Here is a 12,023-nt window from a genome sequence, read left to right on the forward strand (position 1 = left end):
ACGTTTCTTCGTTGTTGTCCACTGTATATATGTGTTCCATTGTAATAAAGATGAATCCTTGTAAGAGTACACCTTGCAATGTTTTATTTGACTGTGAAATAGGAACAAACCAGTAACACCTACATGCACAGTAATGCATTTGAAAAATATATGAGCCATGACCCTCACCATAAGACTGATTTTGGCCAACTTACAGAAGTTGTTTAATAGTTAGTCACTAGAAAAAAGTGTCTTGTGACAATGGAGACAGAAAACAAAATGTTTAGGTGTTTAGGTGACTTTTGTTTAGGTGGCTTTTGCAAGGAAAAAATATCTTCGCTAACTTCAACTTCATCTACGGCCGGGGTTCCCAACCGGTAAGTCGCTAAAGAGTTCACCGTCAGGCGCGCGGGAAGCTGTTTTAAGTAGAGGGGCTGCCAACTAAAACGAAAAGTATTGTGGCAAGCTGGCGTGGAAGAATGAGTCGAGAGGCAGAGCTCTGTTTTTACTCACAACTCCCACCACATACACCGCACAGCCCCGGGAGTGCTCTTTTATTCACAGCAGCCTGGACGAACCAGAACTGACAACGACGTAACAAGTCTCCCCCATCTGACAAGTGGCGACATCAGTCCCAGTCACGGTCCTACAATCAGTTAGTCAGTAAACGGTCCACTAATAATAATAAATTAAACTTATATAGAGCTTTTCTAACACTCAAAGTGGCTTTACAATAAACGGGGTGAAACAAGACAACAGATAAACATAACACAGAAGCACAGGGGTGGATGGGAAGGGGGGCTACGAGAGGGAGCAGCCAGCAGTACTCTCTGACTTAGACAGATACTAGAGGGGAAGAAAAACAAACATCATAAATCACAGATGAAAGCAAGTCTGAAGAGGTGAGTCCTGATTAAGATAGACTCCTACTTAGTCTGGGACAAACCCCCAAAACAACAACACAAGAATAACCACAACATGAACACCACATCACTAAAACACAATTTTAAATCTAACATTAACAGACCCATCAGCCATTGCGTTCCCCCAGCGTAGAACCGCCGACAGTCAGGGCGACCTCCTCTCCCGGTTGTTACAATATGACGTCATTGTTTTGTTTGTAAGGTGCGTGTAGCAGATTTTGAATGGAGTGTTTACTCACTTTATTATTAAAAATGTACATTCCACGCAGCCCTAGCCCACTGTTTAAAATAAAAGTTTTTTTTTAAATTTGTACATTAGGAAAAGTTAGGCATACTGTTGGGTCTAAGATGTTACCAACCCAGTATGACGCCAACGCGTGTAATACACCCGCCGATCTACTACTGCAGAGGTTCCCAAACTTTTCAGATCATGTACCAAACCAAATTTCCCAGTGCAGATACTAACAATGTAACAATGAAAGAGCCATCTCCCATATGTCCCATCCCTGGTTACTACTACTATCAATACTACAGTAGTTTTGCCCTTTGAGGCCCCTATGTGGGCTTATTGTGGGCAAGCCCAACTGTGCTCTTGCCCACAGTAAGCCCATATGGGCCCCATGTGGGTCAGCCCATGCGGGATCCACAGCAGTTTTGCCCTTTGAGGCCCCCATGAGGGTTTTCTGCGGGCAACCCACTGTGGTCTTGCCCACAATAAGCCCACATGGTGGTCAGCCCATGCGGGGCCCACAGTAGTTTTGCCCTTTGAGGCCCCTATGTGGGCTTACTGTGGGCAACCCACTGTGGTCTTGCCGACAGTAAGCCCACATGGTGGTCAGCCCATGCGGGGCCCACAGTAGTTTTGCCCTTTGAGGCCCCTATGTGGGCTTATTGTGGGCAAGTCCAACTGGGGTTGCCCGCAGAAAACCCTCATGGTGGTCAGCCCATGCGGGGCCCACAGTAGTTTTGCCCTTTGAGGCCCCTATGTGGGCTTACTGTGGGCAACCCACTGTGGTCTTGCCGACAGTAAGCCCACATGGTGGTCAGCCCATGCGGGGCCCACAGTAGTTTTGCCCTTTGAGGCCCCTATGTGGGCTTATTGTGGGCAAGTCCAACTGTGCTCTTGCCCACAGTAAGCCCACATGGGCCCCCTGTGGGTCAGCCCATGCGGGGCCCACAGCAGTTTTGACCTTTGAGGTCAACCCCCTGTTGACAGAACAGTTAAAACGTTTTAAGATTACAACTGCTTTAGGGTAAGTGGTACTCAAACTTCTTATTTACCACCCATGCCAAATGTTGCATATAGTCAGACCTCTGCAAAGATGACAGTAAAATGTAAACAAGTTGTCCAAGGTATAACCGGTCCATCCCATACTTAACTAAAACTGCCCATCCAACAAGACAAGTACCGTCTCAACTTTTCGGTTTGTCGCAGCTGTTTCAAATTATAGTTAAGAGAAAGAACACTAGTTTTTTTGTTAATTTTTTGTCCCTTAAATGTTCCCATAGAGCAGCTCATGCTGTTTTTTAACCAACTTAATTACAGATGAACTATTACTCATAACTTTACAATTTTAATAATTTTGAACCATCAGAAATTAAGCGAACATACACACACAGCAGCTTATTGTAGTCTCATATAGTCTGCAATACATCTGACATGTTGTGCATGTGTGCAGTAATAAACTTGACAAACTCCATCACTCTAGCAGTACACAAGTAAATATAGCCTATAGCCCTGGTTCAGTTTGGGCTTGGTCATGAGGTGGTGCCAATCCTCATTACTCCAAGAAGTTGGATTTGAGTAGTTTAATTTAAATTTTGCCCCGCCTGAGTCCACGGAACAATCAAAGTGTCAGTTTACCTAAATAAAAAAAACACGGTCACATACAGATCATTTTGGCTTTACTTGCCCAGGTTTCGAGACATCTCTGTTCGAGATTTGCCCCTTCCCCAACAGGTGAATGGAATCCCAGGCTAGATTAAATGCTCCACCTGTGGCTAACTCATACTGTGCACTTACATTTCAATTGTTGTTTTCTTCAGATGCTGTGACAAAAAGCAGCCGGGCCACAGCATCCGAGGTGGAAGCTGCCATCAAAATGTGGCTCAGAAATGCTAAGGATAGAGACGGAGGAAGGAGCAGGAGCAAAAAATAAATAGATTTAATATTTTGTTTTTTTAAGATTTAATGTTCTTATTGTGTTCAAATGTGGTTCTATGTTTGTTGTTCTGTTTTATAAAAGCATTTAATTTGGTATATAGTTTTGTTTTTCAATTCCAATTGTTTCTAATTTTCAATAAATTCTTTCTTCGTATAATTTATATTTTCTTCATTTTTTTTTGAGCTGGCTGTCAATAAATGTCACTAGCATACCAGGTGCACATGGGGCACTACGGGCCCGTGTGGGACCACTGCTCCCAGCCCAAATTGTGGGCATACTATGGGCATGCTGCGGGCCCACAATGGGTCCCACTGAGGGCCCACTCTGCTTAGTGTGGGAAGCCCACACTCAGCCCAGAGTGTGGGCTGCCCACTGGGGCCACACCAGGGGCCTTTAGTGTGGGGCCCACACGTGCCCCGTATTTCATGCCGGTAACCAGTGTTGGTGCGCGTTACAGTAATATGTTACATTTAGGCAGTAACGGAGTAATATAACGTGTTACTGATACAATATCGGTAATATTATTACAGTTACTGTGCCCATGTAACGCATTACCGTCTTCAATTTCATCTTTTATTTCACGAGTTTCTGAATGAAATGCCACTTCCGCAGTCAGCGTCAACACCAGTCAGCACGAGATGCTATCTGACACTAGAGCGCCGCGCGCATGTCTTGTTGATATAAATTCTACTGTCACTGAAGAATACTGTTCCTGAAGAAGCGCGCAATGATGTAGACAGCAGAGCCTACCTACCTACTTTTCAGCATGTACTACCAGATCGAAAGAGCTTTGCCAAGGATTTCGACAAGGCCTATGCAGCGATGGAAAAACAGCTGAAGAATAAATTAGATGCCCAGGACTATGTGTCAGCAACAGCTGATATATGGAGCAGCAAGAACAAGTTTCCTGGGAATGACTGTTCACTGGATCGATGAAGGTACAGTCAATGTATTTGGTTGTGATGAGATGTGCCCTTCCCCCTCTCCCACAGAGTTTTGAGCATCTTTTTGATGGAAAAGAGCTCTATAAATACTATACTGGTATTATTATTGTTGTTATATTATTATTAATATTTATGTTGATTGACAGGTTCATTGGTAATTAGCCTACTGTAGATAGTGATGTAGATACACAGCACGCATGTGAGTCAGTTCAACTAGACATTCAGGAGAGCAGTCACATGTTTGGTGTACAAGATGACTGGATTATTTTGATAAAGCAAACTCAACTATCTCTCCGTTTCTTATGACAGGTACCTTACAATGAGAAAAGGCAGCTATAGCTTGTAGAAGATTCAGGGGTCGACACACGTATGATGCAATTGCAACAGAGCTGGAGAACATTTTTTCCCAATATGGACTGACCAACAACAAAGTGACTGCATGTGTGACAGACAATGGACAATTTTGTAAAGGCGTTCAAGGAGTTTCAACAGCAGCAAGCACAGTCTGAGTCTGATGAGGAGGAGATGGAGGAAGGTGGTGAGGTGACCTTTACAGACCTGCACAGTGTGCTCTCCACCACCAGTGAAAATGCTGAAAACAGTACATGTGAACTGCCTCCCCACTTTAGATGTGCAGCCCATACACTAAATCTAATTGCAAATAATGAGGTAGATAAATGGCTGTCATCTAATTCAGAATCCAAGGCTGTGTATCATAGTGCTACAGGCAAATGTTCTGCACTATGGACAAAGGCCAGCCGCTCTACAATAACATCAGAGTACCTGGAAGAGGTCAGTAGTAAAAAGTTACCCTAACCTACCGCTTAGGGTTACCCTCACCTACCATGTAGGGTTACCCTCACCTGCGTTTAGGGTTACCCTCACCTACGATGTAGGGTTACCCTCACCTACCGTTTAGGGTTACCCTCACCTACCATGTAGGGTTACCCCCTCACCTAATATTTAGGGTTACCCTCACCTAACATTTACCCGTACCTTCACCCGAACACCTACAGCTCAGGCAGAACTTCTCCTTACTGGGTGACGTCATCCTTGTACTGGGATGAGGCTGTGTATCGTAGTGCTACAGGCAAATGCTCTGCACTATGGACAAAGGCCAGCTGCTCTACAATAGCATCAGAGTACCTGGAAGAGGTCAGCAGTAAAAAGTTGATTGTTCCTACTGTAACCAGGTGGAACTCATTCTATGAGGCATATGCCCGCATTACAGAAATGCCTCTCACTGTCATCAATAACCTCTGCACAAAGCTTCAGATTAAATGTATGAACGACAGGGAGTACCAGTTTCTAAAAGAATACTGTTCTATAATGAGACCTTTCACATCTGCTTTAGACATTTTGCAGGGCGAGGAGAATTGTTTTTATGGAACACTTCAGCCAACATTAGAAATTCTTATGGCACAAAAAAATAAAAAATAAAAGTACAGGCAAATTCTAGAAAAGTAAAAACAAGTTTAAAACTGAGTTAGTGAAATAAATAAATAAAAGTGCCATACATACTGATTAATTAAAAGTAACAACAGAGCAGAATATATAAAAATAGCAAAATATATAAAACACACACACTATGAATTTAGCTGTAGGCTGTTTTGAAAAGTACGGTTTTTAACCTGCTTTTAAATGTGTCCAGTGTGGGGGCCTCTCTCAGGTCCTCAGGCAGGACGTTCCATCTACTTGGGGCGTAAATAGAAAATGCAGCTTCCCCTGCTCTAGACCTAGCATGAGGGATGGTTAAAAGACCACTGCCATTGGACCTGAGAGTTCTTGCTGGGTTATAGGGAATTAACATATCTTTTATATAGCGTGGTGCAAGGCCATTTAGCGCTTTGTATACAATTAAAAGAATTTTAAAATCAATTCTAGTTTCAACAGGGAGCCAATGCAGAGATCTAAGAACAGGTGTAATGTGCTCATACTTTTTAGTTCTGGTGAGAACACGCGCTTCCGCATTTTGAATTAATTGTAGTTGGTGCACAACTTAGTTACATTACACCACTGGTGGTTAGTCATGTGGACTGTGAAGTCATTGTGCCTATTTCCTAGAAATAAGCTCTCGTCTCAGATTTACAAGAGCTGCACAGATTTTTAGTATCTTGTCCATTTTAGGGACCAAATTAATAGGCACAGTTTGTGAGAGGATCTTGTACACCTTAAGACGCCTTATTGCTCGTTCAATGTGAATGCGAACATTTGCGATGCGTCGTGTGCGAGTGACCTGCTCATTTGTCAGCTGGCATTTCTTGCGCATAAATGCAGGCGTGGTTAAGCATACGTTCCGTTCCTCTAGCAAGTCCCTAATCATGAAGCCACGGTCCCCCATCACCTCATCTCCAGCTCGCAAATGGTCAAGAAACCCTGAGTTCTGTGTAATGAACCTATCACTACATTTGCCACCGTAAGCCTCTGAAATGAACATAAGAATTCCAGATGGAGCAGTTGCTACAAGATACTTGACAGTATTATTGTTATAGTAGTGACTGTAAGATTCAGTTCTTGAGTCCAGATTTTTAGCTTTCTGCAAAACACTTTCTGTGCAGTCAATTACACAAGTTGTGTTTGGAAAATTGTCCTTAAAAACCTGCGGCAAGGTGGCCTTTATCGTTTCACGAGGCAACCATGGAATGAGATCCTTGGTGTGCTCTGCAATCACATCTATCCAGAATCTCAGTGTTTTACTGACCTGATCAGGTGACCTTTTGAAGCGTCTTGCTAAATCAACTATGACAAAGTTCTGTCTAAGTTTCATCAGTGTCAACAGGATTTGGTCTACAACTGGCATTGATGATGATATGGAGGCAAAACCTTGTAAGTAAGACACAAGAGTGTTGAACTCTAGTAGGGGAATCCCTGTGTAGAGCAGACAGTCTGCATCATCTTTCAGTGTAACATCTGCAACACACAGCGACCTCTCCGGGGATGGTGTTGTTGTCAAGCCACATGTGATGGTTGCTCCTTTGGAGTAGCTGTGGTCCTCCATTGCTGGGTCTGCCCGCTGTGTTTGGGCATCATGAAAAGTCTTTGAAATAGGACCTGGATCATCAGAAACCTCCATCTCACCAGACTTATCTGCAGGTAATACATCAAGTGCATATTGAGGTCACAACATTTTTTTAAACAGGGTCTAATTTTCAAGAGAGACCCATCCTGGAACAAACATAAACAATACAACACAACACTGAGTTACAGACAGACAGGTTGATCAGTACAAAACACAAAAAATACATGAGATGTATTGCTTCAGTAGTTACCAATTCAACCAGATGGAAAAGTACACAAAGATTGACAGAAATTAAATGTACACAAATTTAAAGTACAATGTTCAGATAATATGAATTAATGATTAGTTCATGATATTATTTGTGAAGGATTTGGAAAGGCAAATGATAATAACAAATTGGGGCTACTTTAAATAAACAATTTTAAACACTGTGCCTTACTTGTAGCTGTTGTCAGACTATTCTCTACTGCAAATAAACGCTCTAAACCATGTAGTGTTGTATGGGGGACCAGGGTTGGCTAATCAGAATCTAACTTGCACACAGACATCAGGATACATAGCCTAGGTTTAATATTTTCAAAATAAATATTCTGTATTTGTTGGTTAAAACAGGGAATGAAATTAGAATCTACCAAATAAAGGGTAATGTTAAATGTTCATGGCAAGTACAAATTTCAGGTCACCGGCCTGTCACCCTGACAGACAGGTTTAATAACATTTTTAAAAACAATTTTGAAGTTAAGAATAGTCAGGGATAGTCAGATTCTGAAAACTGAAAAAACGTGGCATAAACAAAGCTAGAAAACTAGTCGACATCACATTAACTGACCTGTTGTTGTGACATGAGGAGTCCTGATGAGTCGGCGTCTCTTCTTCTCAGGTGGCCTCTCGTAACCCAGAAAAAGTGTTGGGTAAGGGTTATCCAGGGTTGGCTTCTTATCAACAAAGCAAAACAAGCAAACATAAAGAGCTTGAGGGGGCTTTTTTTAAGTTTAAGTTTTTTAGCCAATGGGGCAGCGTCCAAGTGATGTCACAGCATCGCTGTCGCTATGGACACGTCACAGGAAGTCAGACATGGGGCGCACGTTAGACAGTACATCATGGTTGTGTTTACAACACCAACTCAGGTATATGCTGCCATAAATCCGATAATATTAACCCCAAATGATGTTCCCGGTGCAAAGTTTACATCGGAGATTGAGGTGCACAGTAACCTGCAACTAAAAAGATGGCTGCAGTGTCGTGGACTGCCGAGGACAGGAAAAAAACAGGAATTGATTGACTGGTTAGTTGAGGGGGGGGGGGTGTCAGCTGTCACACAGCATAAGGTTTCCAATTTTCTCCTCATCTGGCTATGTAGGCTACTAAATACATTCAGATTGGAAATCAAACAATTTCATATGAGGTTAAAGTACAGCTTTTCAGCATTTAGCTTCTATTATTGACCCTGTCAGTAGCAGACTGGCCAGGGAGCACCGGGACAAAGTATCGATTGCACCCCACCCCCTGCTCACGGTTTCATGAACATTTGATTACAGTTAAATTAGTGGACTTGTTTTATTAGCTTTTATTAACTTTTTAATATTTTATTTTATTTTAGAATGTTAACTTGTCCCAATAATTTAAGTGGACTGAAATACTGGGACTATATTTAAAAAAAGTGTTCATTTCTAAATGGTGAATCCGATATTTATTAATTTATTTTTGAAAATTCTGTTTATTCATTTTCCATGTTTACAGTATAACAAGAGAGACAAATATAACAACTCACACCCAGTGCCATAATAAGATATACATCTTACATTTATCATTCACTGTACAGACATACCACTACACCCTCCCATATAGAGATAGGATTTTTAGCATGACTCCCACACCCCGAAATATGGATAAAGAGATAATGATCATAGGATAAAAATGAAAATATGGAAAATAATTAGTAAATTAAAGAAATAAATAGATTCCATGTAATTCATCCATGAATGTGAATCCGATATTTATACAAACACCCTCTAATAAAAGCTGAAAATCTGAAATTGTTTGATTTCAAATCTGAACTTTTGTAGTATATTGCCAAATGAAGAGACATGTCTCCTTTGTACCAGACATTAAGGAAGACACTGTATATTGGTTTAGACGATGTGTGACTTCCATAATACGTGTGATTTGAGGCACGTAGGTCTTGAACACAGATTTTCTGGCCGAGTTTCTTAGTGAAGCTTTTGTTTACGTTGAGATCTAAGCTGGTGGTGTACTGGCTATTCGTTTCAGGATCAAGCCCTGTATGAACACACGATAGGTAATTAGATTAACATTATGATTGATATTAAACGGAATTTTGTAGTATTTGGTATTTATCCACTGTTTTCTCTTGTATTGTGCCTACAAGACACACCACGTATTATTTCATATTAAGTTACACAACTGGCCAATCACATATGTAATGGCTCATACTCAGGTAGGAAGGTCATGCAAGTAATGTAAGTTAGTAATGTCAAAAATAAGTTTCACTCTGTGCAGCGTGTGCCCGGGCCTTTACCTTAGCTTGTTGAAAAAACATCACAATGAACAGTGCGTGCGATCAACGTCAAACTCACCTGCTCTTGACAATAACGTGCTGGAATTGGATCAGGGTGTTCATCCGTCGGTCCTTCTCCTCCAACAAAATGCTTAGTACAGATGAACGTCATTTTATGGACTTTGTTAACGTTGAATTGCTCGTGTGGACGGCCGCAAGCTCTGATCCAACGCAAACACTTCTCCAGCTGCTGCTTGGGTTTCGGAAAATTAAGGAACCGTACACCCACCATATGCGGATTGTCCGCGTATCTGGAGTCACTATTGCATTTCCCATAGCAGCAATGTTTTATGTACACCATGGCGCACTAGAAAAAAAATAGGTGAAAACGGCAAAAAATTACGCAAAAAACGGAAGAAAATGACAACAAACTGCTTACTTCTAATGTAGTCCAATGCATCCGATGTCTGACTTCCGTTTGCTGCGAAGCTTCCGCTTCCGCTCGGGAAGGGCTAAAAATAGCTTATGGACGCTGCCCCATCGTAGCGTTGCGTGCCGGCGACAAACGGAGACGGAGACCCGAGATTTCAGTTCGGCAGCAAAACAACTCCGGCTTTAATTTTTCTACCAACGTCTCTCTCCTTCTCCACTCCCAAAGCCCAACCCACCCTTCTGAAGAAAAAAAAACCCCAAAGTCCCCGTATGTGCGTGCGTGCGTGCGTGAGTGTGTGTGTGTGTGTGTGCGTGTGTGTGTCAGCGCTACAATGTCATTGTTCCACAGCTCTGCTGTGGAGAATTAGATTCTGACACTTCTAAATGAAGTTGAAATAAAATCCAGGGCAATACCTGGCATGAATGGACAGTTCTGGGAGCTACTGCTGGAACTAACGTATCCCAATCTCAGAAGATGCGCTTTGAACTTGACAGCACTTTTTGGATCAACTTATTTGTGTAAATCTGCTTTTTCTCACATGAAGATCATCAAGTCAAAGTACAGATCCACAATGACAGATGACCACCTTGTGGCCCGCTTGAGGCTTGTAAACAACTCCTATTGCCCTGACTATGAGAAACTAGGTGCCTCCCCCCAGTGCCAGCAGTCCCGCTAAGGTAGAGAATACTGTAGCGAATTCGGCCACTTTCCCAACTCAGAGAACTATATTTTATTATATCTGGATTATTTTCTGTTTGTTGTGTGCATATCAAATACTTACACGAGTTATCAGTAATAGATCTCAGCAGGCTGCCAACTGTAAGAGTAAGTCTTGGTTCAAATAAAGTTTTGGCATACCAAATTTCAGTCAATATATTCAGTACGTACTGTATATCCTGAGCGAAATTTGGTGTCCACGTGAACATGGAAGGGAGTTGATTATTAGCAAATGAGAAAATGTGACTGGTTCTTTGTCTTGGACAACATTCTGGTCTCTGAAACTGCTCCAACAGCTTTGTCGATGTTGGTTAAAACAAAAGCAACCTTATGTTATTTAAACTGGCCCAGATTGCAATCAAATTTAGCAGCTATGGTGCAAAAGGAATAGATTTGTATAAGAATTCCCATTCTAGCGGGGAATTATATGTCTTGTGTGGCAAACAGGGCAGTGAACGAGCTTTGGTTGGGAGTGCGGCCCAGCTGGTCAATGAGGTGCACATGTGCTCAGTTAACCTCTCTCCTGTGTGTGTGTATGGTGGTGGTCTTGTTAGCTACAGAGAGGGGGAATATGGTAGGACCACATATGAAAGTGGTTCAAATCAGAATTAAAACACTAGATACCATGTGGTTTTTGCAGTTATGAGGAAAAATACATCTGAGTTATATGAGGGCAAAATTAGAATTAGGCAACTTTGTTAAGTCTGAACAAAACGTGCTATGTGTATTTCTACTTTAATTCTGACCTCTATCGTTCAGAGACATGAATAACAGCGAGACTTTCAAAACAGAAAGCCAGCCGATTGGCGTGTTTGTCGGAGTTTAGCTATTTTCGAACATCCTCAGTAGATGATGATATTTACTGGTCAAAACACGCTTGAAGAAAGCTGAAATATTACACACACACATATGGCACCTTGAATTAGAACCCCGTTCTGTGTGATGGGGCACGTTATCTATTAGGTGAAAGTCTCTTCCGAGACGGTCAGTAAAGCATTTTTAATGCAAATCATCGTGACAGAGTATATCAACAAAGTTGTTTCGCATAAAAATGATTAAAAGTGATTTATAAGAAGAACAACATACTTTGCATACGGTAACGTGCATGGATAACAATACTTTGCTTATCGTCCTTCAACAAATAAGACTGTCAAACGGGTAGACGTGTGAGAGGCACAGCGTTGACAAAACTTGAACTATTGTTGTCCGATGTGATTGACGCTTTCAAAGAATGTATTATTTGAGTCGCATCGTAAGTCGATTGGGCGGGATAGTTCATTTGAACGCAGGGTTTCAACAAAGACGAACGCTCCGCCCGGACGGAC

At 41.9% G+C, this 12,023-nt stretch overlaps 1 protein-coding gene across 1 annotated transcript in view; it reads left to right on the top strand.

Annotated features, from left to right (window-relative positions):
* Positions 1-65, top strand: part of LOC130126177 (actin, alpha cardiac muscle) — a 3,946-nt gene extending 3,881 nt beyond the window's left edge. Inside the window, exon 9 of the mRNA XM_056295565.1 lies at positions 1-65. This exon is cut by the window's left edge and continues 168 nt beyond it. The gene's annotated coding sequence lies outside the window, so the exon portion shown is untranslated.
* Positions 66-12,023: the final 11,958 nt, after the last annotated feature.

This window comes from Lampris incognitus, chromosome 16, assembly GCF_029633865.1.
Source record: "Lampris incognitus isolate fLamInc1 chromosome 16, fLamInc1.hap2, whole genome shotgun sequence".
NCBI lineage: Eukaryota > Metazoa > Chordata > Actinopteri > Lampriformes > Lampridae > Lampris > Lampris incognitus.